General features: G+C 34.3%; 3 non-coding genes across 3 annotated transcripts; 2 read left to right on the top strand and 1 right to left on the bottom strand.

Moving 5' to 3' along the window:
• The first annotated feature begins 15,182 nt into the window (after positions 1–15,182).
• Positions 15,183–15,271, top strand: Trnay-gua. Its single transcript is given in 2 exon segments — positions 15,183–15,219; positions 15,236–15,271. It is a non-coding gene; the product is annotated as a tRNA-Tyr (tRNA).
• A 2,848-nt stretch (positions 15,272–18,119) lies between these two features.
• Positions 18,120–18,238, bottom strand: LOC124539130. Its single transcript, XR_006967014.1, has one exon. It is a non-coding gene; the product is annotated as a 5S ribosomal RNA (ribosomal RNA).
• Positions 18,239–23,150: 4,912 nt separating this feature from the next.
• Positions 23,151–23,269, top strand: LOC124539129. The gene has a single exon (XR_006967013.1). It is a non-coding gene; the product is annotated as a 5S ribosomal RNA (ribosomal RNA).
• Positions 23,270–23,927: the final 658 nt, after the last annotated feature.

The raw sequence follows: 23,927 nt of genomic DNA, 5'->3' as shown, positions 1-23,927 counted from the left end.
ACAACCTTCACCTACAACCTCTTTCGAAGTTATTCGAAATCAAACAACAAAACGCTTTCCATTGCTTCACTTGTATGATATACTTATTTTTAACGACGTATAATAAAAGCAATGATTGTACAGCTACGCGAAATAGTCGTTCGAAAATTTGTGATTTGTAAACAGTATTTCAGAACCCTTATAGCCTTTTCGTATACAGATGGAAATTCAATTGAAGTGTCAAAGGGACTGTAGCGTCAAAACCATTCGTATAGCGGTTTGCCTTTTCAATAACATTCTGAAGTGATTTGTTTATCATGCAGTGTGATTATTCTTACTATTGACTTATTTTTTGTTAGTGGAATAGTTTGGTGGACGAGCATATGGGCCACCTGATGGTAAGTGGTCACCGTCACCCATAGAAAATGTCGCTGTAAGAAACATTAACTATTACTTATATTATCAATGCGCCGCCAACCTTGGGAACTAAGATGTTATGGCACGTGCCTGTAGTTACACTAGCTCACTCAACCTTCAAATCGGAACACAATAATACTGAGTATTGTTGTTTGGCGGTAGAATAACTGATGAGTGAGTGGTACCTACCCAGACGGGCTTGCACAAAGCCCTACCACCAAGTAATATTGACCTTATGGTTACTGGTCACCACTATACAAGAACAAAATATTAACCATTCGTTATATTGCTAATGCCTCATAAATATTGGAAACATAGATGTATCCCATGTATCTATGGTTACACTGGCTCACTCACCCTTCAAATCCGAACACGACAATACTGAGTACTGTTGTTTGGCGATAGAATAACTGATGAGTGGGTAGTACCTACCCAAGCGGGATTGCACAAAGGCCACCAAGTAAATATCAAAATCAAAAAATCAAAATCAAAATAATCTTTATTTAAGTGGGCTTTTACAAGCACTTTTGAATCGTCAATTAACAATTAAGTAAAGCTACCACTGGTTCGGAAAGCAGAATCTACCGAGAAGAACCGGCAAGAAACTCAGTAGTTACTCTTTTTCAGCATTTAAAAAATACAAAGTCATGTTAGTTAATACAATTTTTAAAATTAACATATCCTGCGTGGAAGTCTCCCTAACTATGTGTTAACTAAAATTTCATGATGAAAACAACGAAAATTTTGAGTTGATTGATTGATTTTTGTTTTTATTTGATTCATATAATTTTAATAAAATAAAATTCGAAATAATTTTAAATAGGGCGTTAACAACATTTTCAGTATCACCAGCAATTAAAACTCAAAAAGTGAATGGTAATTAATGGACGAGCAGCGTGCAAGGGTTACAGATAATCCTACGTCTTAGTAATTATTTTGATAGGGACCGTCTCCCATGGGTATTATGGTGGACTGAGGCATGCGTGTTTTAATTAGTTTCGGATTATGTTAGGTTATGTTGATTAATTACGTGCAAAGATTTGTGACACCTGATGTAACTTTGACATAGTTCATTAATACTCCAATTATTTAGTAAATATTGCTCATTGAGATGACCCAGTGGTTACAACGCGTGCATTTTAACCGATGATTGCGGGTTCAAACTCAGGCAAGCACTACTTCATGAGCTTAATTTGTTTTTATAATTCATCTCGTGCTCGGTAATAAAGAAAAATATCGCGAGGAAACCTGAATGTGTCTATTTTCGATTAAATTCGGCTACATGTCTATACACCAACTCACATTGGAGCAGCGTAGTGGAATAATCAAATCAAATCATATCAATTTTATCCAAGTAAACTTCACAATTAAGCGTTTTTGAATAGTCAATAATTAAATACTAACACCGTTTCGGAAAGCAGCTTCAAGCGAGAAGAAACGGCAAGAAACTCGCATAGTTGCTCTTTTCATACAAACAGATTACAATGCTGCTATTTACAGTAATTAGTGTCCTATGATGGAACCCGAGCCTAACTCCAGGCGTTTCTTTCTAAAAACTATTCTTTTAATGAATAATATGATTTATTTATTAATATAGACTTATAATATTTTTAAATTTTGAAATGGTAAATTGAGTATATTTATTATTATTGAATATAACCTTTCTCCAAAAAGAGAAAAGGGCTTGAGTAAGAAATTTACAGTCTGTTAATGTAATGTAAATGATATTCTGAATTGACACATACACATACATAAGACTTCGTCAGAATGTTTTCCTTTACTGCTGTTAATACGTAAAACGAATTGGTAACAAAAATAAAGCCTACAAAAACTTAAATAGTTATTTTTACTTCCACGGATTCGAACCGGCAACCGTTCATTACATCTGGTCCCGACTTAACCCTATATTGCAAAGTCGTAAAGTCGACTTTACACGAACTTTGCTTAATTACCTATAGAGAATTAATTACTGCTATACAGAGATTAAAGAGGATTATTTGCTATCAAATGCTATCAAATTGACTCTAAACCATCGCGCAATGGTTCGACTAATTGCTAATTTAATTTCGACATTGTATTTGAATAAGCTCATTTCAAAGGCAAAACAATTAATTGTTAGAATAATAATAAACCCAGTAACTAAAATAAATCTAGTCATCAAAGTCACTTATATTATAAACAAAACAAAATAATAAAAAGTACAATACCTTTTCAATTTACTCGGTGGTAGGACTTTGTGCAAGCCTGCCTGGGTTGGTACCACCCGCTCATCAGTTATTCTACCGCCAAATAATTGTCCTCAGTATTGTTGTGTTCCGGTTTGAAGGGTGAGTGAGCCAATGTAACTACAGCCACAAGGGACATAACATCTTAGTTCCCAAGGTTGGTGGAACATTGGCAATGTAAGGAATGGTTAATATTTCTTACATCGTCATTGTCTATGGGTGATGGTGACCACTTACCATCAGGTGGCCCATAGGCTCGTCTGCCAACCTATACCTTAAAAAATACATCAAAAACGGTATGTATCTATTACGCCTAAAGTGAGAGTACTTAAAATAATAACTGGCATAAACAGACCGAGTAAGAAAACCTTCGTCAGTTTTCAAATACATTCCTCTATCAAGTCTTAAGCTCTTAGTACCTTTTGAATCTAAACATCAAATCACTGCGATGCAATATGTCATTCTCGTTCGGTTAAGTATGCTCATACTGAGTACACGAAAATAGATCTTAAGATGACGACCCTTTTCTTACCCCGACTGTGCCTCAAAAACTAGATGATGGATGCCACATATGCTTGAAAAACCTATATTATACTTGGCTTTTTAATTGAATTGAGTTTATTACTTCAACCGTACTGATCATTCTCATTCCTGTCTTCCCCATTCTACGTGACATAGGCGAAATAATCTGTGCCCAGTTAGCACAACTAAAAACCATTAAACTAAGAATTGAATTGATATCAAATATTCCATGCATAATGCATGGAATATTTGATACCTATATATATTTGACTACTTCCGTGGTCGAGAGGTATGTACACCGGTTTTCATGGGTACGCCACTCCGAGATCCCGGGTTCGATTCCCGGCCAAGTCGATGTAGATTACCATTACTTTTCTATGTCGTCTTGGGTGTGGGTGTTTGTGGTACCATCATTACTTCTGATTTTTCATAACACAAGTGCTTTAGCTACTTACATTGGGATTAGAGTAATGTATGTGATGTTGTCTCATATTTATTTATTTATTCAGGTAACTGTTAAGAGGGTATCTAAATCATATAACGCAGTGAAGTAAAAATAATTAAATCCTAAAGACACCTGTGTTAAAATTTCTTAGCCCACATGTGTAAAACTTATAATTAAAAATAAATTCAACGTTGTTACTTAGTAGAGTTAAAACTTTATCTATAATTGTTCGTCGCATCAGAAGCGTAGTTAATATCTAAGAAGTTTGTAAAGTTGAGACAGAAACGGATTCCAAGCTGCATAAACTAGAAACACGTGAAGTTTATTCTCTAAATATTCTCCAGAGACGAGTCTTGCTATTAAACCCTTACCATTTGTGTTACTATGTATATTAAATAACGCTCGATTTCTCACTATATAATAAAAATATTCGAACATCGATATTCGAATATTTCATTCGAATAATTTATAAATACCCTCTCACGTCTCAAAATTCATTTGAACTCTTCAAACGCACACAAAATTTACATACACTTTACACACACATATACAGACAATCACTTATACACACACACAAAATAACATTGTAGCTGCACTACCACCATACTCACTGTATGTGTATTATGTTAGTATGTCTATTTATTTATTTGTTAATTTTACATTTTATCTGTCAAAATTATTTGTTGCTACTTTTCTTAATTAATATTAAGTTTGCATGATTTATTGGAGAACAGTAATTGGGTCTTTTTTATATACTGTATGTACTGTCGGTTACCTGAAATAAATGAATATGCGTAAACTCTTTTTAATTTAAAGAAATCAAATGTATTTACAGTGCAGATGAGATAGACAAAAATGATAAGTTCACCATAATTTGTGTTGAGCTAATATTTTAGATATATGCATGACGTGTAAAATTCATTTCAAATTCATCACCCAATAAGATGACATGAGGGATAAACATTTGTATCAGATATACATATTCTTCTTTCATAGTCAACAATATTGAAAATTATGTTCGTACTTCTATTTATAAGTAAAAAAAAATGTTATTATAGTATTTGTCAAAATATATCACATTACATTTAATGGTAGAAATTCAGGATGAAACTTTATATAGAAGTATCAATATGGATATATGAGTAAAATACTGTAGTTACAGTTGTTGACTAGTAGAGACATAGCCTTGTCTCATACAAGGTTAGTCTCGTAAGAATATTTATCTTAAAAATTTACTTATACTGCAAAATTTCACATAATTTCATTGCATCGAGTTAATAGTTAATATAAAATTTCACCTAATTTTATTGCATCGAGTTAATAGTGTGTTCTATAATATAAACATAGTAGGGGAATTTATGCAATGCTATTATCATATGTCCCCGGGAGAAGTAACAAAACGTTTGTCTTTTTAGCACATTTGTTTAAGCGATAGTTGTATTTCTTCGTCGCGAATATTTCCTTGAAACATGAAAAGAACGAATGGAAATCCTCTCTGCAAATAAAGGTATTTTGCGCTCAGATAATTTTGTTCAGTAATATAATTAACACGGTGTTTCATTTATACATAATTAATAAGTAAGTAAAATTATGAAGGGGAAATACCCCGATTAAATAATCGGTTAAATTATTGCGGACAACTTTGATCCATAAAATTGTTAGTAAATAGGAAATAATTTAAAAACTTATATCTATGTTAGTAGCTATACAACAATTAATAATTTAAAACTAAAAAGGACGTAGCCCTCTGTGCCATTTGGCTGATCGGACACCGCTGTTGGCAATTTCGCTCAGTACACTGTGGCTGCTGCCACGCACTTTGTTTAGCAATGAAGCGGTTTCCTTCCGAACGATTGCGTCAAAGCTGTCCACATTGGCCAGCGCAAACATCGCTGATGCGCTACAGAAGCGCAGAAGCCGCAAGAGTGCTCTGAACGCATTATATTGAGTATGCAGGGCACTGTAGGCCTTTTTAGTACTATCAGTCCATAGACTACACGAATATAATGATGTACAATAGGCTTTGAAAAGCGTGATTTTGACAGTATCAGTGCAGCGTCCAAATCTATGTACCAGCATGTTTACTCTGACCGACACTGCTCTACGTTCTCTCTTTTTAATTTAATTCCTAATTAATCTCGTATTTCTGGTAACATTTTATCTTTTAAGATTTTCGCCAGTTTTTTGTATCTTGTGTTACACATAAATTAATAATTAATGACTTAGTTGTGTTTACAGCTAGCTTTACTACATATAGTGCGAGAGAATACAATGAAATTTGAAGTCCCTTTTAGTCAGCTCTTTTGGACGTGATACTAAAAACATAAACTGTTAGGTGGTTATTGTTGGTGGTTTTAGTTTTTTTTTATGACATAGGTGGCAAATGAGCAGGAGGCTGATGACTGATACCGATGGAAAGTGACTACCACCGCCCATGGACATCTACAACACCAGGGAGCTTGCAGGTACGTTGCCAGCCTTTAAGAAAGGCCTTTAAAAACATAGCCTTATTTAGAACTTAAACCAACATGAATCAAGTTCTCATATATTCATTTTTAGAATGTAATAACAGTTGATCGGGAAATCAAAAAGGACACGAATGATACTACCCATCCGATACGTATTACGCAATTGCGTTAGTCGCATATAAATTCAATTTATATCTTAACTGAAACCAACATAATCATTATCGTTATAAACAGCGAACGTACAAACGCAATTAACTCGGAACTCATCTTGTAGGGCGACCATGACCATTCAATCAGCACCCGGACATAATCATAAAGTGTCCGCCACGCGGACTCGTAAATATGCGTCCGGAAAACGGTCTTCCAGACATTTATTGCTCTGGATATACGCGGATGTTATGACGCAAATCGCTGGGGTGATTGTAATTGACGACGAATCGAGGCATTTAAAAATTGGACGTGTTATACGTTGAATGGTATATGTAATGAGAATGTTAGAAATTTGAGTGTTACGATTATTACGCATAAGGATAATTGCAAAACAGAGTTGGTTGTATGGTTTTTCGAAAACCCGTTTGGGTTCTAATTAATCATATAACAATATATGTGCTCCGGTTTTAAAAGTTAGTGTGCCAGTGTAACTACAGGAACAAAGGATATTATATCCAAGTTACCAAAATGAGTGGCACATATGGCGCTATAAGGAATGAGTACAATATTTAAAAAATCATTATTTTCTATGGGCTGTAATGTCATCATCAGGTGTATCATCTGGCAGGTACCTTTTTTCAAAAAACACTTTTTCAGGACTTGAAATACTATTTTTTTTTCATTTAAAAAGGCTTTTCGATATAGTACCTATAAAAAACACACTTTTCTTTGAATGGAATATGTGCAGGATAATATATTGTATTATAAGTATTTATATTTTGTGTATCACGGCTATTGATTACTTACACATGAATACAAAAATAAGTGACAGATAAAAATTTAAGAGTTCTCTTATCAAAGATCATAGCTATCAAACCCATTCGTATCTAGGAAATATGGCATTGTAGCGTAAATAACGACTATCGATAAAAGTATAAAACGAACTGCACGGAGATGTCCAATAAACGTCAACTGGTATAATGACGTCACGCTCGCAGAGAGTTTCCGAAATATTTTTACGAATGCACGGTGCGCGACTCGTAAAAGGTTTACGATCGGCTTCCGAACGAACCAAGGTTTATTAATCCACACTATTATACTCTGTAATACCCTTGCGTGTATTGAAATAAATATATCGACCATATATTCTATTCCATATATCCATTTGTCACCGGATTATGAAGATTTTTCTAAGGTAATAGGCGTAGATTTTATTGCCTCGTTGGTGGAATGTTTACTCGTGGTTCAAACTGGAGATTGTATCAGTAACAAGTAGCTCTTGTCTCATTCTCAGTAGCCATATGGTGACTCGAAGTTGGAAGTTTACTAAAACTTGTGCCTCGGAAAATACGTAATGCGGTTCACGCAATTAATCACCTGAAAACTTGCCCAGACGTGAAATAAAATGACAGAATGCATGGTCTATATTGTACATCATTTGATGATATGTTATATGGGTGAATTTCCCAGGAACAAAAATAACGTGGCATCAATGAAATCGGTACTATAAAACATGGTTATAATGTTCTAACATTTTTTTCTGGTTAGGTGAAATAGTAATCTATGTGTAGCACTAAATATAAAGTTAAATAGGATTAATAGAAGCTCCAAAAAAAAAAGTTAAACCTCGAAATCTTTCATTGCCGTGTTTGTCCACACATTACCTCGATGTGTATTATACGTCATTGATAAAAATCTATTGGTTATTTATATTAAAACCAAGTTTTAATTGATACGTGAACAGTTAATGTATTGTTACGGAATACATTTATTCATATATTTAAACAATACAAAGAATGGTTAGTAAAAATACATTTGTCCTAGAACTACCTTTCATCGCCGTGTCCTAAATATTTTTAAGAATATTGTTTTATCTAAGGACTTGCGTCCCCCACCCCTGTGCGCTAAACGTTGCATGATAGTTTCGCTCGGTGCTCCACATGGAAGCACGTGCATACGTACCTACGTTTTCGCGCCATAAAGGTAAGTATTCGATTTTATATTACTGGACATTTTTTCTATCATCGCCGTGGATAGACCTAACTTCTATTTGAATAAGTTTGTCCTCTTGATTAGGCATTCGATAGAATGCCATTTGTCTTATGTTTATTTGTGACGTGTTAATTACTCTGAATAATTAATAGATTTTTGGCTACTTGATGTTTTTGCCTTGATTTTCATCGCCGTGCTCTCATTACCATGGTTTCCGTGGCCAAAATTTGCTATGGCAATGAAAAAAAGACACGGTGATGAAACGAAATTTCATTGCCATGCCTTTTAAAACAATGTAGTTTCATTGCCATGACCAGTTGTTTCATTTCCGTGACTTATGTTTTCATCGCCACGGTATGGTTAAGGAAAGAAACAATCTGTAGTGTACATTCAACTACAAAAATATATCTCCACGTTAACCTTACGAAATTATATACATTTGGACACAATAGACACTCAAACATACGCACACACAATCGCGCACACACTTACACATGCACAAAGACTCACACACACACGCACAAACTTACAGTCACACACACATATATTAGAGTCTAATTATAAACATAATAATGGGTTGCTTATTTTTAGAAAACCAAGATGCCTAAACCGAAACTATCGGAAGAGGAGAGAAAGGAAAGAAGAAGATTGGCCGAACAAAAGCGACGTGAAAATTAAGAAGCGACCCTGTTTTACGAGAGGAGTATTTAAAAAAGAAGATGAATAGGCTATTTTGATTTGTGATGTGCAAAAATATATCTTTGTGATCTAAGTTAATATTGAAGTATATATAATAATAATGAGACGACTGAATTTGAAAGGCTGATATTCCTGTTAACAGTGCTATACTGTTAGTGTTAATTAGAAAGGCTAATTGTATTCTATAATAAGATTTCTTTTTTGGAAAACGATGAACATACCAAGTTCACGCCCTTTTGTATGGTTTATCTTTCTTGCTACACTACACATATCTATCATATCTAAAAACGAACCGTAGACAAAGGGTGTAATCTTGTTGAATCCAATACTGTAAGTCTGTAATATAAGATTTAATAGAGAAAAGGTAAAAAATATTATGTTGATAATAAGGCTGTGATTAGGTAGGCCCTACGATTTGTCCAGACTTGATTAAATCATAATAAATAATTGTTTATTCGCGAATTGTAAAATTATGTTGTGATAAGTATATATTGTTAGCAATTATTAGCTATTGCATACTTTAGAAAAGTTTATTTTTATTTGTTAATTTCTGTTCTGTTAATTTTTGTGTGAAAGAACTTAAAATAAATGATTGTGTTGCTTTGATTCTATTAAAATTTTGTTTAATTTTACTCCTATTCAAGAAGATTATTGAGAAAAGGGTAAAAAGAGTGCATGTGTATGTGTATGCCTTTCCCTCTCAGAGACAGGGATGTGTCCATCCCAGGTAAGTATTAAATACATATAAAAATATCATGTGTTATTGGATTTTTTCATTACCGTGGATTGATTCTATCATTCCCGTGGCACAGTTCTTTCATTGCCGTGGACACATGTTTCATTGCCGTGCATCCATGTTTCATCGCTGTGGCACGAAATTTTTTATCTTGTATATCTAGTTAGTTTTTTAAGCTATCTGCTAGATATTAAGCAAGAATATATATATTATCAAAAACTTGAATAAACACTATTTTTTCTTGTTCTAAAGTTGCAGAATAAAAAATCCACGGAAATGAAGATTTTATTGGACCTGTTGAAATTCACCCATATATTCATTTTCAAATAATTTGAACTTTAATAAGACGCCTTTTCAAACATACATTCAATAATATCTAGCGCAATATGCTTTAATTAAACAGCGAAAATTATAACCATATGAAATCATTATCAATGGATAGAATCTAATTAGAGGACAAGCAAACAAATGGAGTCCGGCAATTTCAATTCCTTGCTTAATTAAGTGTAATTCAAAACGATCGCATTCAAATACACGCAAATCAAAGTGCCCGTATCTTCGCTATGGGAAAGTAGAGCGGACAGTGAATAGATGATTATTATTTGGGGTCATTTGGACGGGACAAAAGCTAGATGGACGTACACCCCTTTATTGAGACAGATTTTGATGGCATGGAGTAGTCTTATACTAATCTTTGCTTTTTATTTTTTATCTTTCTTTATCTTTTTCTTTAACCTAATAAAAATAAATATGAAGACGTTTAAGTATGATAATCAGTTTAAAATCATATATCAGTAAGCTACTCTATTCATTTGACATTTTTCTTAAAAAATAATCATATTTGCATGTTGCTTATATGTGTTTCAATACATACGATTTTTAACCTGAGCCGTAACATTACACAGATTCTACCCAGTCTTTTCACGAATAAAAACGGAAAATATTTCTATAAACGAATCAAAATTCGAATAGCTCCATTCAAATCCCTGTTAAAAATTCCTAAAACTCATTCATACAACCAAATGGAGTGGACAGTTTTTTCCTATTTCGCAATTGATAGCCGCCAGCTAAGAGCAATTAAGAGAGCGCGCGCACGCCGCATATTTTAAACATTCCTTTTATTATGTAGATTAACGTATTGACTTACCACGCCTTGTTTCGCTGGACTCTCGATAATACCTCTGACCCCTGTTCTATTTATACTTCACAATGCTTATTCTTAATGACATAAGGATCAGTTTCGAATGAATATATTTTCGTTTCGAATTTATTTTTATTGCATACATTAAGGTCAATTTAAGGTGGTGCTGCTTTGTATTGAATTTAATTTAAGAGCTCATAACATTATCGAAGAGTTCCGTACACAATTTAGAACTTATTATAGCGAAAAAATTACAAGGAAAACGGTTAGTTAAATAACGGTTAAAGTAGGAAATTACTTTCTATAATTTTTTATAATTGGAATGAAATAGGGCGGTTTACATAAAAAACAATACGCTACAGTAATCAATGTTTAAAAAAACTGACCACGTGTCTCTTTGACCTTAAGAACATAGTGAGTCATAACAATGATATGCACCCTTCATCGTGTCCTACCGAGCGTATAAGCACCTGGTCACCCTAGCCACTAACTATAATTCAATTTTGAACTTTATGTCTTCATCATAGAACACATATTAACATTTTTAATGATAGACAGGTGCAAAATCTTGAATGAACGTTGAATACCTAGGAAAGTAAGAAATGTGCAACTTTTTTGCATAATTAGTATTAATATTATACAGCGATACACCACTAATCTATTTCCTATTTATTGACATTGTAGATAAATCAATAATGCGGTTACAGCTACCAAAAAATATAGATATAAGAAATACGTAACAAGAAAAAAAAATGTTTAAATAAATAATTAATTAAATCTTACTTACATTTTCAGAGACTCTCGTTAACACTCGCGTTTTAGGCTGTCGGTTGTCATGTGTCAGGCAAGTAGCCTATGTCCTTTCTCGGAGTTCGAGTTTGCTTAATACCAAATGTCATCAAATTTGGTTCAGCATTTTGGCCATGAAAGATCAACAGCTAGATAAAGTTATTTTCACGTTTCTAATATAGATTTTAACTAAACAATTAACAATTAAAAAAAATATATTGTTACAAATCGCACGTGCCATCTTTGATACAACACGCAAATCGCTTAACAAAAACCATAAGCTAAAGAAAATATTCAAAGAAAAACCGCCCAGTGGTGCGTTACAGCTAACATTACCGTTTAAACATCTGCCGTGACCTTTAACCACGAACGGTATGGCCAGTGACCACACCTTGTAATTATAAGCGCACACTTATGTGGGTGCAAAAACTAATCAGACATTATTATTGTGACATTTCTATGTAGTATGTGAAAAATTATAGATTAATCTTTCTCAAACTTGTGTGTGTGTGTTTCAAACGTGTAAATGTAAGATGAAATCGTTTTAATGTGTTCAAAATGAAATGTCAAATTATTGACAGACAATAACGAATTTGAATAACATGCTGTTTTATATTTATCAAATGTGGAATCGAACAATAGATTTTAAAGAAATTGCTTCTTATAATTGTTTTAATCTACGCTAATATTATAAAGATCGTTTTTGTATGTATTGGGTAATCCCCGGATCTAATGTTAACTTAATGATCTGATTAAAAAACTTACATTACGTAGTTATTTAAACGAATAGATATATAACATGTTTTTAAATTAAAATAGTTAATTACATTAATTCTGCCTTTACGGTTTCTTTTTTAAAACACACATTGATTCGAAAATTTTCTCCATAATTAATACGTTCCTTTTTTGAAATTTGGAATTCAATTCCATTATTTATAATAGGTATCAACGGCAAATATTACGTACTAGTAGAATACTCTCACATTTGAATAATACTATGTAACGGTAGGTAAAAGTTAGTGACAGCTGCGCTTAGCTATTAGTTATGTTTCTCGCGATTTATGCGGGACTGTTCATGTATTACTACTAGTACCTCGAGTAACCGAACAAAATTATTATAAAGACTAAATGAAAAACCGGCTTCTCTCGGGTCATTAATTAAAGTAAACGGTTTGTCTATTACTTTTAATATAACTATTTTTATAAAAGAAGTGAAAACTAAACTTCAAACATGGTCGCCCGCTGAATTGTCATAGAATTTCACTAATCTAATATATTGATACGAATTTTGCTAATATGTGTTGTGTAACTTGTGTAGCAAAATTTTTAATCGATCAATAATTGTGGATAGATTTTGATCGGGAGTATCGCAGACCGCACGAAATTGTTAATACAGATAATGTTTAATAAATAATTAGTTAACAATAACAATTTGACTAGATCTCCCTCGAAATGTCGCGTTTTTCAAAATAATTGGAGTTTGTCTATAGCAATTTTCTTTAATTTTGTTTTCGTTTTTCATTTTTTTTTTCTCATACAGACGAAGTAGTATACTAATAAGTTTTTTTTCTGCTCACTAATATACAAATAATACTTTGCTAAATCAGAACTAGTTAGGAAATCATAGATAATCTTTATTTTTATGCACATCTACGACAAGAGTTCTTCAAAATGAGACCATAACCAATGTTCTCCGTGCAGCTAACGTCCCATAATCATGGGCACTAAAATTGGATTACGGTATTAATATATAAGATTAAATGACAATTTTTATGTTTATCGTATTAACCATTCTTAATATATTAAAACGTTTTTCTTCCCTTTTTTAAATTAAATAAAGAACATTAAGTAATATATCAAACAGTAAAGCTTATTGGTCAGATGTCGACAAGAAAACTGATAACTTACTTACTTGTTCATAAAAATAGAATAAAATGTATTAAACTTACAAACTACCGTAATAAAAAATATTATATAAACGATCAACGCTGATCAAAGAATGATTGGCTAATTTTCCTTTAATCTAAATTATGATTGGTCAGTGGCAGTCTTTGACGTATAAAGCGTCCAATATGAAATGAATGTTAACAATTACATATATATAAAAAGTAACCAATATATATGAAAAAGTCTATCTATCATCACTGGGTAATTAGTTAATTTCCCATTTTTTCACAGAGATAGACTGTCAATTGAGCCAAATGGTCCACCAATTTATTACCTTGGCTACCATGGTTATTTTGCAGTTGGTTTCTAAAACACGCAAGATCTACACAAGTGATACAATATATCACTTGTAGTAATATAAAGTGTTAAAGCACTTCCACTGGATTACCGCAGCTATTAATATTGAAGATTGGAGATGGCATTGTACAATTTGGAAACATTCCAAACTTTTCATTTGGGTACATTTATTCTCCGTATAAATTTCGTATTCCACCTGAATTTAAAGAAAAGGCTCGCTTATTTTGGGCTTCCTCATTCGTCCCGCAAAATGCAAAACACGGAACGCGCAATCAGCAATCCCGGCTAGATTAGTCGCCCCAATGCAATCCTAAATTAAATCCATCCCAGAAAATTGTGACAAACACCATCCGTCATCCGACCCCTCATTTGCATGAGAAAAACTGTTGAAGAACAACTATTTATCAAATGGCAAGAGGACTTCCGGCGGCCATGACAGTAGGCGCGACGAATTTCCGCCATCTTTGCTGGGATCGCAGTACATCCGGTTTTGAAAATGTTCTCCGTAATTATTACTAGAAGTGGCGTAATTTTTGTCTTATTTTTTTTTGTCAATTGACTGAGGTTGAGATTGTTAATTAACCCGTCCTACATTTGACTTTTTTGAATGTTTTTTTTTTTTTTAATTAATACAATTTTAGCTGTGATAAAAACAATACTAGTTATTGTCTTCATTTTTTATTGCATTAGAAAACATAATTATTGAGTTTGGTAACGGAACATTTGAACATTTTTTGATCTTTTCCAGCCGCATTTCTCTCAGTGTTGATTCCTGATTGGGGAGCGATCTCCATTTAGATAATTTAGTGGTTCTCTCTCGATGAAATATACACGCTGAATACGGATTCTGATTGCAGCCTGATGTTGTTATCTTGATGTTCGCCATTTTGTCTCTACCTGCTCTCCTAATCGTTTGTGATTTGTGGTAAGTTCGCATTTATTTTTCAAAAGCAGTATTCGCCTGTGTATTTATTTCGACTTAGGGCACATAATAACATTACAATGTAAATGTTTTTCTTTGATCAAAATTATTTTACAATTGATTTGTATAGATTATTATTAGTATTCCTAAAATCAAAATCAGCACTTTTATATACGAGCAATTTAAAATACTTCTTCTAACCTTTGCGGAAAGCATCATATTGTATGTAGTACGCACATAACGTAAGGAATTCCTCTCCAAAATTTCACCCTGTTAGACTCACCAGGTCATTTTGTGAACTGCAAATCTAAATGTATTGATGTACTCACATTTGGAATACGTGAATTGTTAAAAATATTGTATACGTTCAATTTAGGTAATTTAAACACACCTGTTATCAATAGCCCGGTTAAGCTTAAGATAATCTTACAAAATTTCGACGGTCTATACATACCTTCGATAGCTCAGTTGGTAGAGCGGTGGACTGTAGAATTACTGACATGGCTATCCATAGGTCGCTGGTTCAAATCCGGCTCGAAGGAGTATTTTTATTTTGTATATTTTTATTATTATATTTATCCTATAATTATAACATAATTTATACTATATCATACATACTATTACTAGCTAAATAAAATATGTATTTTAAATAAGTTATCAAATAAATCGTTATTGAATTTTACAAATCTAATTAAATTACTCCCCAATTCGAAATACTCCTGAAAAACCCGCAAACAATTTACAGAAAATTGTATTCAGAGATACAAAGACTTAACCCTCAACTGCAATACAATTTCTGAATCCCGGAAGCGTGATGAATCAATTACAAGAAAACCCCATTGTCGACTCTTTAAGAATTAATTCAAAAATCTGTCTTTTATTCAATTTGATACATTTAGTTTTGACGGGAAAATATTTCATATTTTTCATAAAATGTTAAAAATGAACTAAAACTACATTTTGATATCTATATAGGAATATTATTAATAAATGGACCGCCGAGCAAGCTTCTTGAAAGTCAGTTTGCATTATAGCTTAAATTTAGAACTAGAATTGGCAATGCAAGATGCCATTATTCTTACGTGTTTGAGTAATGATTTATTATCAACTATGTCTAAAGTCGCATATCACCTTCTTCTTTCAATTTTAATGTTTTGTTCTAAATTTAAATATTTTAAAGTTGGATCATGTTATTCCAATTTTAAATATATCATTCGATTGCGTCAAAATCTTATCGTCATCTGATCGTAAATGCAAAACGATCGCTTATAATCTATGAACAAGACCAATTATTCGCAAATGAAGTTAACCCTTTAGAAGCTCTGTAGAACTTTTTAATTGCTGTTAAATCGAAAAGGGATCGTACAAAAAACGGCTTATTCCATTGTTGGTCGTGGATGTCATTAATCTATGTGGGTGGGTGCAATTTCATGCCATCGTCTATTGTTATTAGATGTTTTGTATTTTAAACTGAGTTTTGACAGTGATGGGTAATGTTGATCACTTGATTTTCAGTTGTTTTTTTTAAATGTCACACATTCTTATTTTGAAACAAAAAGTTAACAATACACCAGACCTGTACCTAAAATTATAATTCAATATGACTACTAGTTTATAAGAAGTAATTATTATTAACCTAATAATAGGTATAACAACAACAGCCTGTAAATTCCCACTGCTGGGCTAAAGGCCTCCTCTGCCTTTGACGTTCTAACCACTGGGACATCTCGACTCAATAGGATAATAGATATTTTTAGTACGAACATTACTGTTTTATTTTAATGTTAAATTGTAGTCTATGTAGTAAATAAAAAAAAATGTAAAGGTTGCTATGATCTTTGAAAAAAGCGAGTCATTTTTATAATTATAATTATATAAATATAAAGCTCCAAGTTCCAAGCATTGAGCTGATACAATTAATATGCATAGAAAGGGTTAACGCTGGTCAAATTCGCCACGCACTGGGTATTAATATCTTGATCCATCAGCGGTGACGGGTTAAGATGAATCAGTGGCATGATGGAGGGTCGTATATAAACGATGCTCAAAGTTTCAAACATTTTTATGAAACAGAGCTAAAAATAAAAGATAATAAGTCAATACAACTTCTTATTTATTTATTTAAAATGCTTTATTGCAGAACACATGGAAAAAAAGGGGAAATACAAAACATAAAATAAGTACATGGTGCCTAAAGGCGGTCTTATCGCTTATTTATTAAAATACATATGATATTTATTAATAACTAGAATCTTATATACCCATTTTACTAATTTTAAATAATATAACGAATAGAACATTGAATATGTGAAATTATTGTCAAATAATAAAATAGTGTCTCATTTTTTAACAAAAGTAATATAATAACAGAAAATATAGCAATAATTATTATATTTGTAAGTATTTATAATGTTGGATTATTCAGAAACATGCAAATTACAAAATGTTACACGCAAAAGTTTGAGAACCTTTTCGGTATTGTGATTTATTTAGCCTTGCAGTTGAAGGGTTAAGTCACCATTAATTAACGGTATTCGAGCATCAGTTCGTTAAAAGAAAAGATTAAAACTGGAATTTGAAACCTTACCCGTATCCAAGGAGGTTTTATATTAATCACTCAAGTTTTATAGATAATTAAAACAAGTCGTTCAATTGAATTAAAAAAAATACTCACATATAATATTTTTTTACATAAGTCATGGATACTTAGACAAAAATATAATTTTAATATTAATATATCTACTTGAAGGTTAGAAGTTATAATTGAAGGTAAATAAGTGGCTAGTTTAAGTAAATTATATTTATAATTTCTAAAAATAGAATATGAAGATACGTAGTCGAGTAACATTGGTAAAATAAATGATCAGGCGCATTTAGTATAAATCAATAAATTGAAATAAAACTAGTTATAACGGATTTGAATCGCGTATATTAAAAGTGCTTGAAAAAGCCCACTTGAATAAAGTATATTTTGATTTTTGATTTTGATGATTGAATTATTTTTTTAATATCCCGACGTTTCGAGCACTTTACAGCGTTCGTGGTCACGGGTAGACTTTCAAATCCATTATAACTACTTTTATTTCAATGTGTAATAATCGGGAAAATTTAAGACAACATTAAAGCAATAAATGTTAGTTGTTCATAATATCTTTTTATAATCATGTATTAAAGATAGTTATAATTTATTTAAACAATGACTTTACATACAGAAACGTTTACTTAATGTCCCTAACTTAATAATAGATCAGCGTCAGAAATATTTAAAAAAAGAAATGATTACAACCTTTATAATAATATTAAAGAAATTATAAAATAATGCTTACTTTCCCCAAAAAAACTATAAACTTATTTTTGGTATAGTATAAATTAATTAAAAAACTGCAAAAAGGCCAACGACACGCGGTGTTCCCAGGCGGTCACCCATCCAAGTACTGAACGCGCCCGACGTTGCTTAACTTCGGTGATCGGACGAGAACCGGTGTATTCAACGTGGTATGGACGTTGGCTGATGCATTGACAAATTTTAAGTGTATATACCGCTTATCATACAATTAAATTTCAATACTACATAAATGTTGAAAATTGTATAGATATAATAAAACTTCGGTAAAAATATGATGGAGATTTATAATTTTTAGGAACTATTTGTAGTTAATGAATCCAAAAAAATCATCAAATCCATTAAGTAATTCACGTGAATTTTCTTGATTGCATTCTAGCCAAAAAAATCTAACTCTATAAGTATGTACTAATATTATGAAGAAAAAAAATGTAGTTTTGTGTGTTTATGAATAATATAAAAGCTACTGTGCCGATTTCAATATTTATTTCACCATTAGGAAGCTACATTTTCCCTGAGTAGCAGTAATAACCTAACTTAAGCTTATCATAAAAACGATACCAATACGATTAAAATTTCCAGCTATTTATTATCTTTATGCCTCAAAACCACTTTTTACATTTTAAAAGATAATAGAAATAACAAATAAAATTAAACCATGTTATTAATATTATTGTGTTTAAATGCTTATTCAAATAAATCGTATTGTTTTCAAGTCTGTTTAAATTCATATAGAGTAAATTTTGAATTATTTAAATCGGTTATTTCATTTGAAAAATATTCCGAATTTAATTTGTAAAAAAATAGAACATAAAAAATGATGAACAAATTCGGATTGTAAGCAAAAATAGATACATAATTATTCAATAATTTGTTAAAAAAAATGGGTAAAAATATAAAAATGAAACTTATGTCCGTACGAAAGCCGGGACGGACCGTTAGTATTTAAATTATTTTATTTTATTATTATTTATTTATTTTTACTCATATTATATTACATTTTTAAATATAAAATACAAACATATGTATAAAATATATTTAAAAATATAAAATACAGAGGCCAACCAGTGACGGGAACAGGGTCTAAGCCACCAGTGGTCAGGGCTCCAAAGAGAGGAACTTCCTCACAATACGCGCCGTGCCGAGGAGTACTGCCTTCTGCATCAGGCCCTTGACCCAGCTGTCTAACGAGAGTCTCTTAAGATGTTGGTCGAGGCTCTTGGCCATTAGGCCATTCGCTGAAACAACTATCGGCACAATAACTGCTGTATCCACATCCCACATGTCGACAACCTCGTGAGCTAAGTCAAGATATTTTATTTGTTTATCCTTCTCAGCTTTCACGAGATTCTCATCATGAGGGATGGTGATGTCAACAATTATCGTGCGGCGCTCTGACCGATCTATCACCACTATATCAGGCTTGTTGGCGACAACAGTCCTGTCAGTGATTATAGATCGGTCCCAGTACAGTGTGATATGACCATTCTCGAGAACTGGGTCGGGCACATACTTGTAGTATGGTACCTCTGATACCACAAGACCGTATCGAAGTGCAAGTTGTTGATGGATAATCTTGGCCACTTGATTATGTCTGTGCAAATACTCTCCGTTAGCAAGACGAGAACAACCGGAAATAATATGTCTAAGGGATTCGCCCGGAGAGTGACACGCCCGACATATGTCCACCGTGCCATCCCTCACAATATACCTCCGGTAATTGTTCGTCATGATAACTTCATCCATAATCGCACAGACAAAACCTTCGGTTTCACCAAATAGGTTACCGAACCGTAGCCAAGATACGGACGCCATAAAGTCCACATCGGGTCCATGAAGGGCCCGATAGAAGCGTCCGTGTAACTCCTTGCTCTTCCATACCTCCTTGCGGTTCTCAGTACTTAATACTACAGGTTTGTGCCAGTTCTCTTTGCCTAAAGAGAGCGGAGTTAGTCCCTTGTCCATTGTAACTACATCTCGGTGCATATCCAAGTCAGTGTGGAGAAAATACTCCCTGAGTTTGTATACCTCACGGTTATGTAGGGTCTTGGCATTTAAAAAGCCACGGCCACCACATCTCCGTGGGATGTACAATCTCATCACCGAAGACCGAGGATGATGCATTCGATATGCAGTCAGCAGGACACGGACTTTCCTATCCAAGGCGTCTAGTTCTTTTTGAGTCCACTTGAGTATGCCGAAAGAGTACATCAAGACCGGCATGACCCAACCATTGAAGGCGCGAACCTTATTGCCACCTGATAAAAGACTTTTGAGTACCTTTTTCAGGCGACCAAAGAAACGCTCCTGCAATGATTGTTTCATGTCGGTCACATTGATGCCTAACGCTTCCGACATACCCAAGTATTTGTATGATTCGTTTGCGGACAGTAACTTAAAGTTTATGGAATCTGAAAGTTGTAATCCGTCAGATTCCATAATCTCTCCTCGCTTTACATGCATAACCGCGCATTTGTCAACTCCAAATTCCATTCTAATAGAATTACTAAAAGTTTCTGTTACCTTTAGTAACTCCATTAGTTGTGAATCTGAAGGTGCAAAGAGCTTTAAGTCATCCATGTAAAGTAGGTGGGATATTACTTTACCTCCTCTCCGCAAACGATAGCCTAGCCTTGAACTCTCCAAGAGAGTACTTAGGGGGTTCAAGGCTAAACAAAACCACAATGGACTCAAACTATCGCCCTGGAATATTCCCCGCTCAATCCTTATCGGTTCGTCATTACCATGAATCGTTCGGCATCCTGGATAGCGAAGGACTGTCCGCCATTGCCCCATACATGATCTCAAGAAACTGCATAGAGTTGTATCTAATTTATACAACTCCAGCACCCTCAAGAGCCATGTATGCGGCACGGAATCATAGGCCTTCTTGTAATCTATCCAGCATGTCGACAGACTCTTTCGAGAACGACGAACCTGTTGGCTAATGGTCATATCAATGAGGAGTAGCTCCTTAGTGCCTCGTGATCCACCCCTACATCCATTCTGAGAGACAGACAAAATACTATTATTCTGTATGTGACTATTAATCTTATCTCTCAGAATGGCGGTAAGGAGCTTATAGACCGTCGGTAAACAAGTAATCGGTCTATAATTTTTAGGATCCGTTGCACTACCTGACTTATGGAGCAGGTGGGTGACTCCGGTGGTAAGGAACTGTGGTAGCGACCCAGACTCTAGAGCTGACTGGAACTGGGATGCCAAGCATTCATGCGAGCTGCGTAGCCATTTTAGCCAGAAGTTATGCAGCCCGTCCGGTCCCGGAGACTTCCAGTTGGCAACGGATCGAACTGCAGCAGCTACATCTTCAGAAGCAATGGAAATTTTTCCTATCACTTCCAAAGGCTCGCACGCTTGCCTGACCTCCAGCATCCAATCACCTTCAATGTGGTCGACGGGCACCGACCAGATGTTGCGCCAAAATGTATTCGTGGCATCATCATCTGGGCGGCACCCATCGCTCACATCCTGGTCGAGTCGCTCCCACGTTCTGTACACCCACCTTTGATCGCTCTGGAATTTGCGATTCAAGTGATAACGGTCCACTCGCCGCCTGTACCGACGGATGCGGCTTGCCCATGCATAAACTTTTTGTTTTAGGAAGTCAATACGCTCCACGACATGGGATGGATATTCTTGCGGACTGATACCAGTTCCCAAGAACGCCCGCCCCACGAAACGCATTACACGTGGACGCGTATTCCCTTCCTTAAAACAATATAGTTTTCCAATGAGCACTCTGGTCTCATTAATACGTTTCTCAATCCTGCTCTGCCAGGCCGGTGCAACAGCCTTTGGTCGTGTAGCACGTTCGGTGTCTTCAAATGTAACACCAGCTACACGACATGCTGCAACAGCCGCACAAAACAGAATTGAGTGCGTATCCTCGAGATTTTCACTGCTCTCAAAATAATCTGCGAGCAGTGAATCCAGAGTGCACACTAGGTCCCTATTCCGTTTAGTCATGGGTAAACGTGGCAAACGTGGCCTAAGCTCAGCGGGAGTGTTACGATACTCCCCAATCGCATCCCCCAGTGCGCTCCTCAAATGATCACTGTACTTACTTTTTGTAATAGCCATGACACCACCACCCTCATCATCATGTTCTGGGCCCTGTGGTATTGCAGGAAGTGGTTCCTCAACCACGGGCGTTGACGGGCCAGAAGTGATATCGCTATTACATGTTTCCGAGCGAATCCGATCAAGTACGGTGTCACTCAGCCTGTTGTTACGCAGAATGACTCGCACCTGATCCGACAGTCGTTGAGCCGAGACGTTGACAGCTGGTTCAAGCGCCTGAAACAGAGAGAGCATCCTAACACGGTACGCAGTGAGGTTAGTTCCCCCCTTTGTAGCCCCATAGTATGCGCGCATGACATTTTCATTAATGGGTTGTGTCCATCGCATGCGCTGCACACCACCACCGGAAGCGGGGACCCTGTTCGAGACCGGTTGGCCTCTGGCTCCCAAGCCCGTCGGTGGCCGGCGTCTCCCCGCTCGACGTACAGGTGTTGGCGACGTCGGCGGGGAGAAGTACTCGTCGCTCGAGCTCGACGCAGCTGCAGACACCAGACTACTTCCTTGTGCGGGGTCCTGTGCCTGCGAGGCGGAGCTGAGCGGCGGGTCCGGGGATGGATTGTTGTGCGCTTGTTGTCTGGCTCTTGTCAACATGATCTTAGATTTTTACATTATTTATTGTGTTTTGACACTGTCATTTTGATTTTCTGCATATTGTAGTTATATATTTGTTCATACTGTTATATACGCATATTTTATTACTGTTTTATTTTATATACTGTCTGTATTTTACTTTTTTAGGTTTAAAAATTAGATTTAGATTATTTTAAATAAATTTCTTTGAATAATTCTTTGACAGCTCAATTTTTTGCATGTTGACGTATTCGTTGGTTGCCAGTTATTTTATTTATTATTAACTTATTTTATTATTATGCTAAAGTTTTGCTTTATGTATGTAAATTTTCAACATTTAGTTAGATAATAACTACATTTAATTGTGTGGTGAGCGATATATAAATTTAAAATTTATCCACTTCTTCGCCAACGTCCATACCACGTTGAATACACCGGTTCTCGTCCGATCACCGAAGTTAAGCAACGTCGGGCGCGTTCAGTACTTGGATGGGTGACCGCCTGGGAACACCGCGTGTCGTTGGCCTTTTTGCATTTTTTAATTTACTCCATAACAGGAATTTATTAAAAGCTAAATAATAGGAAAAAGTACACAAATATTTTTAGTTTCATCTAACATTACATTACTGAAAAGATTGCGATTACCTTAAATTTTATTAAATATTTCTTATGCAGGTCATAATGAAAATACATTAATCGTTTCTCTTTGTATCTAATTATATACAAAGATTATAACATAGTTCTTTAATCATGAATATGAAAAGAGAAAAATGAATTACCTATCAACATTAATATGTATACTGAATGCGCCTGATCATTTTTTTTACCAATGTTACTCGACGACGTTTCCTCATATTCTTTTTTTAGTAATTATAAATATAATTTACTTAATCTAGCACATTTACTTTCAATTACATTTCATGTATAACTTTTTACCCTAAACTTTAAAACACTCTCATGATATGGAAAAGTCAGCAAACATAAAGCCGAAAAATACCCAAAAAAAAAATTAACTACACTCATTTATTACCAATGATTTAAGACTGTAAACTTCATTAAAAATTTTGAAATGATTACTTCAACTGAATGTTAGTGATACATCAAAAGTTATACGTCATGTGGTTGTTGTCATCAATTAAATGAATAGTTTCGCACGCGATAGTGACCATCTCCTATTACAATGA

The sequence above is a fragment of the Vanessa cardui genome, chromosome 21, assembly GCF_905220365.1.
Source record: "Vanessa cardui chromosome 21, ilVanCard2.1, whole genome shotgun sequence".
In the NCBI taxonomy this organism is placed as follows: Eukaryota; Metazoa; Arthropoda; class Insecta; order Lepidoptera; family Nymphalidae; genus Vanessa; species Vanessa cardui.
This window is presented reverse-complemented; position numbering and strand designations above follow the sequence as displayed.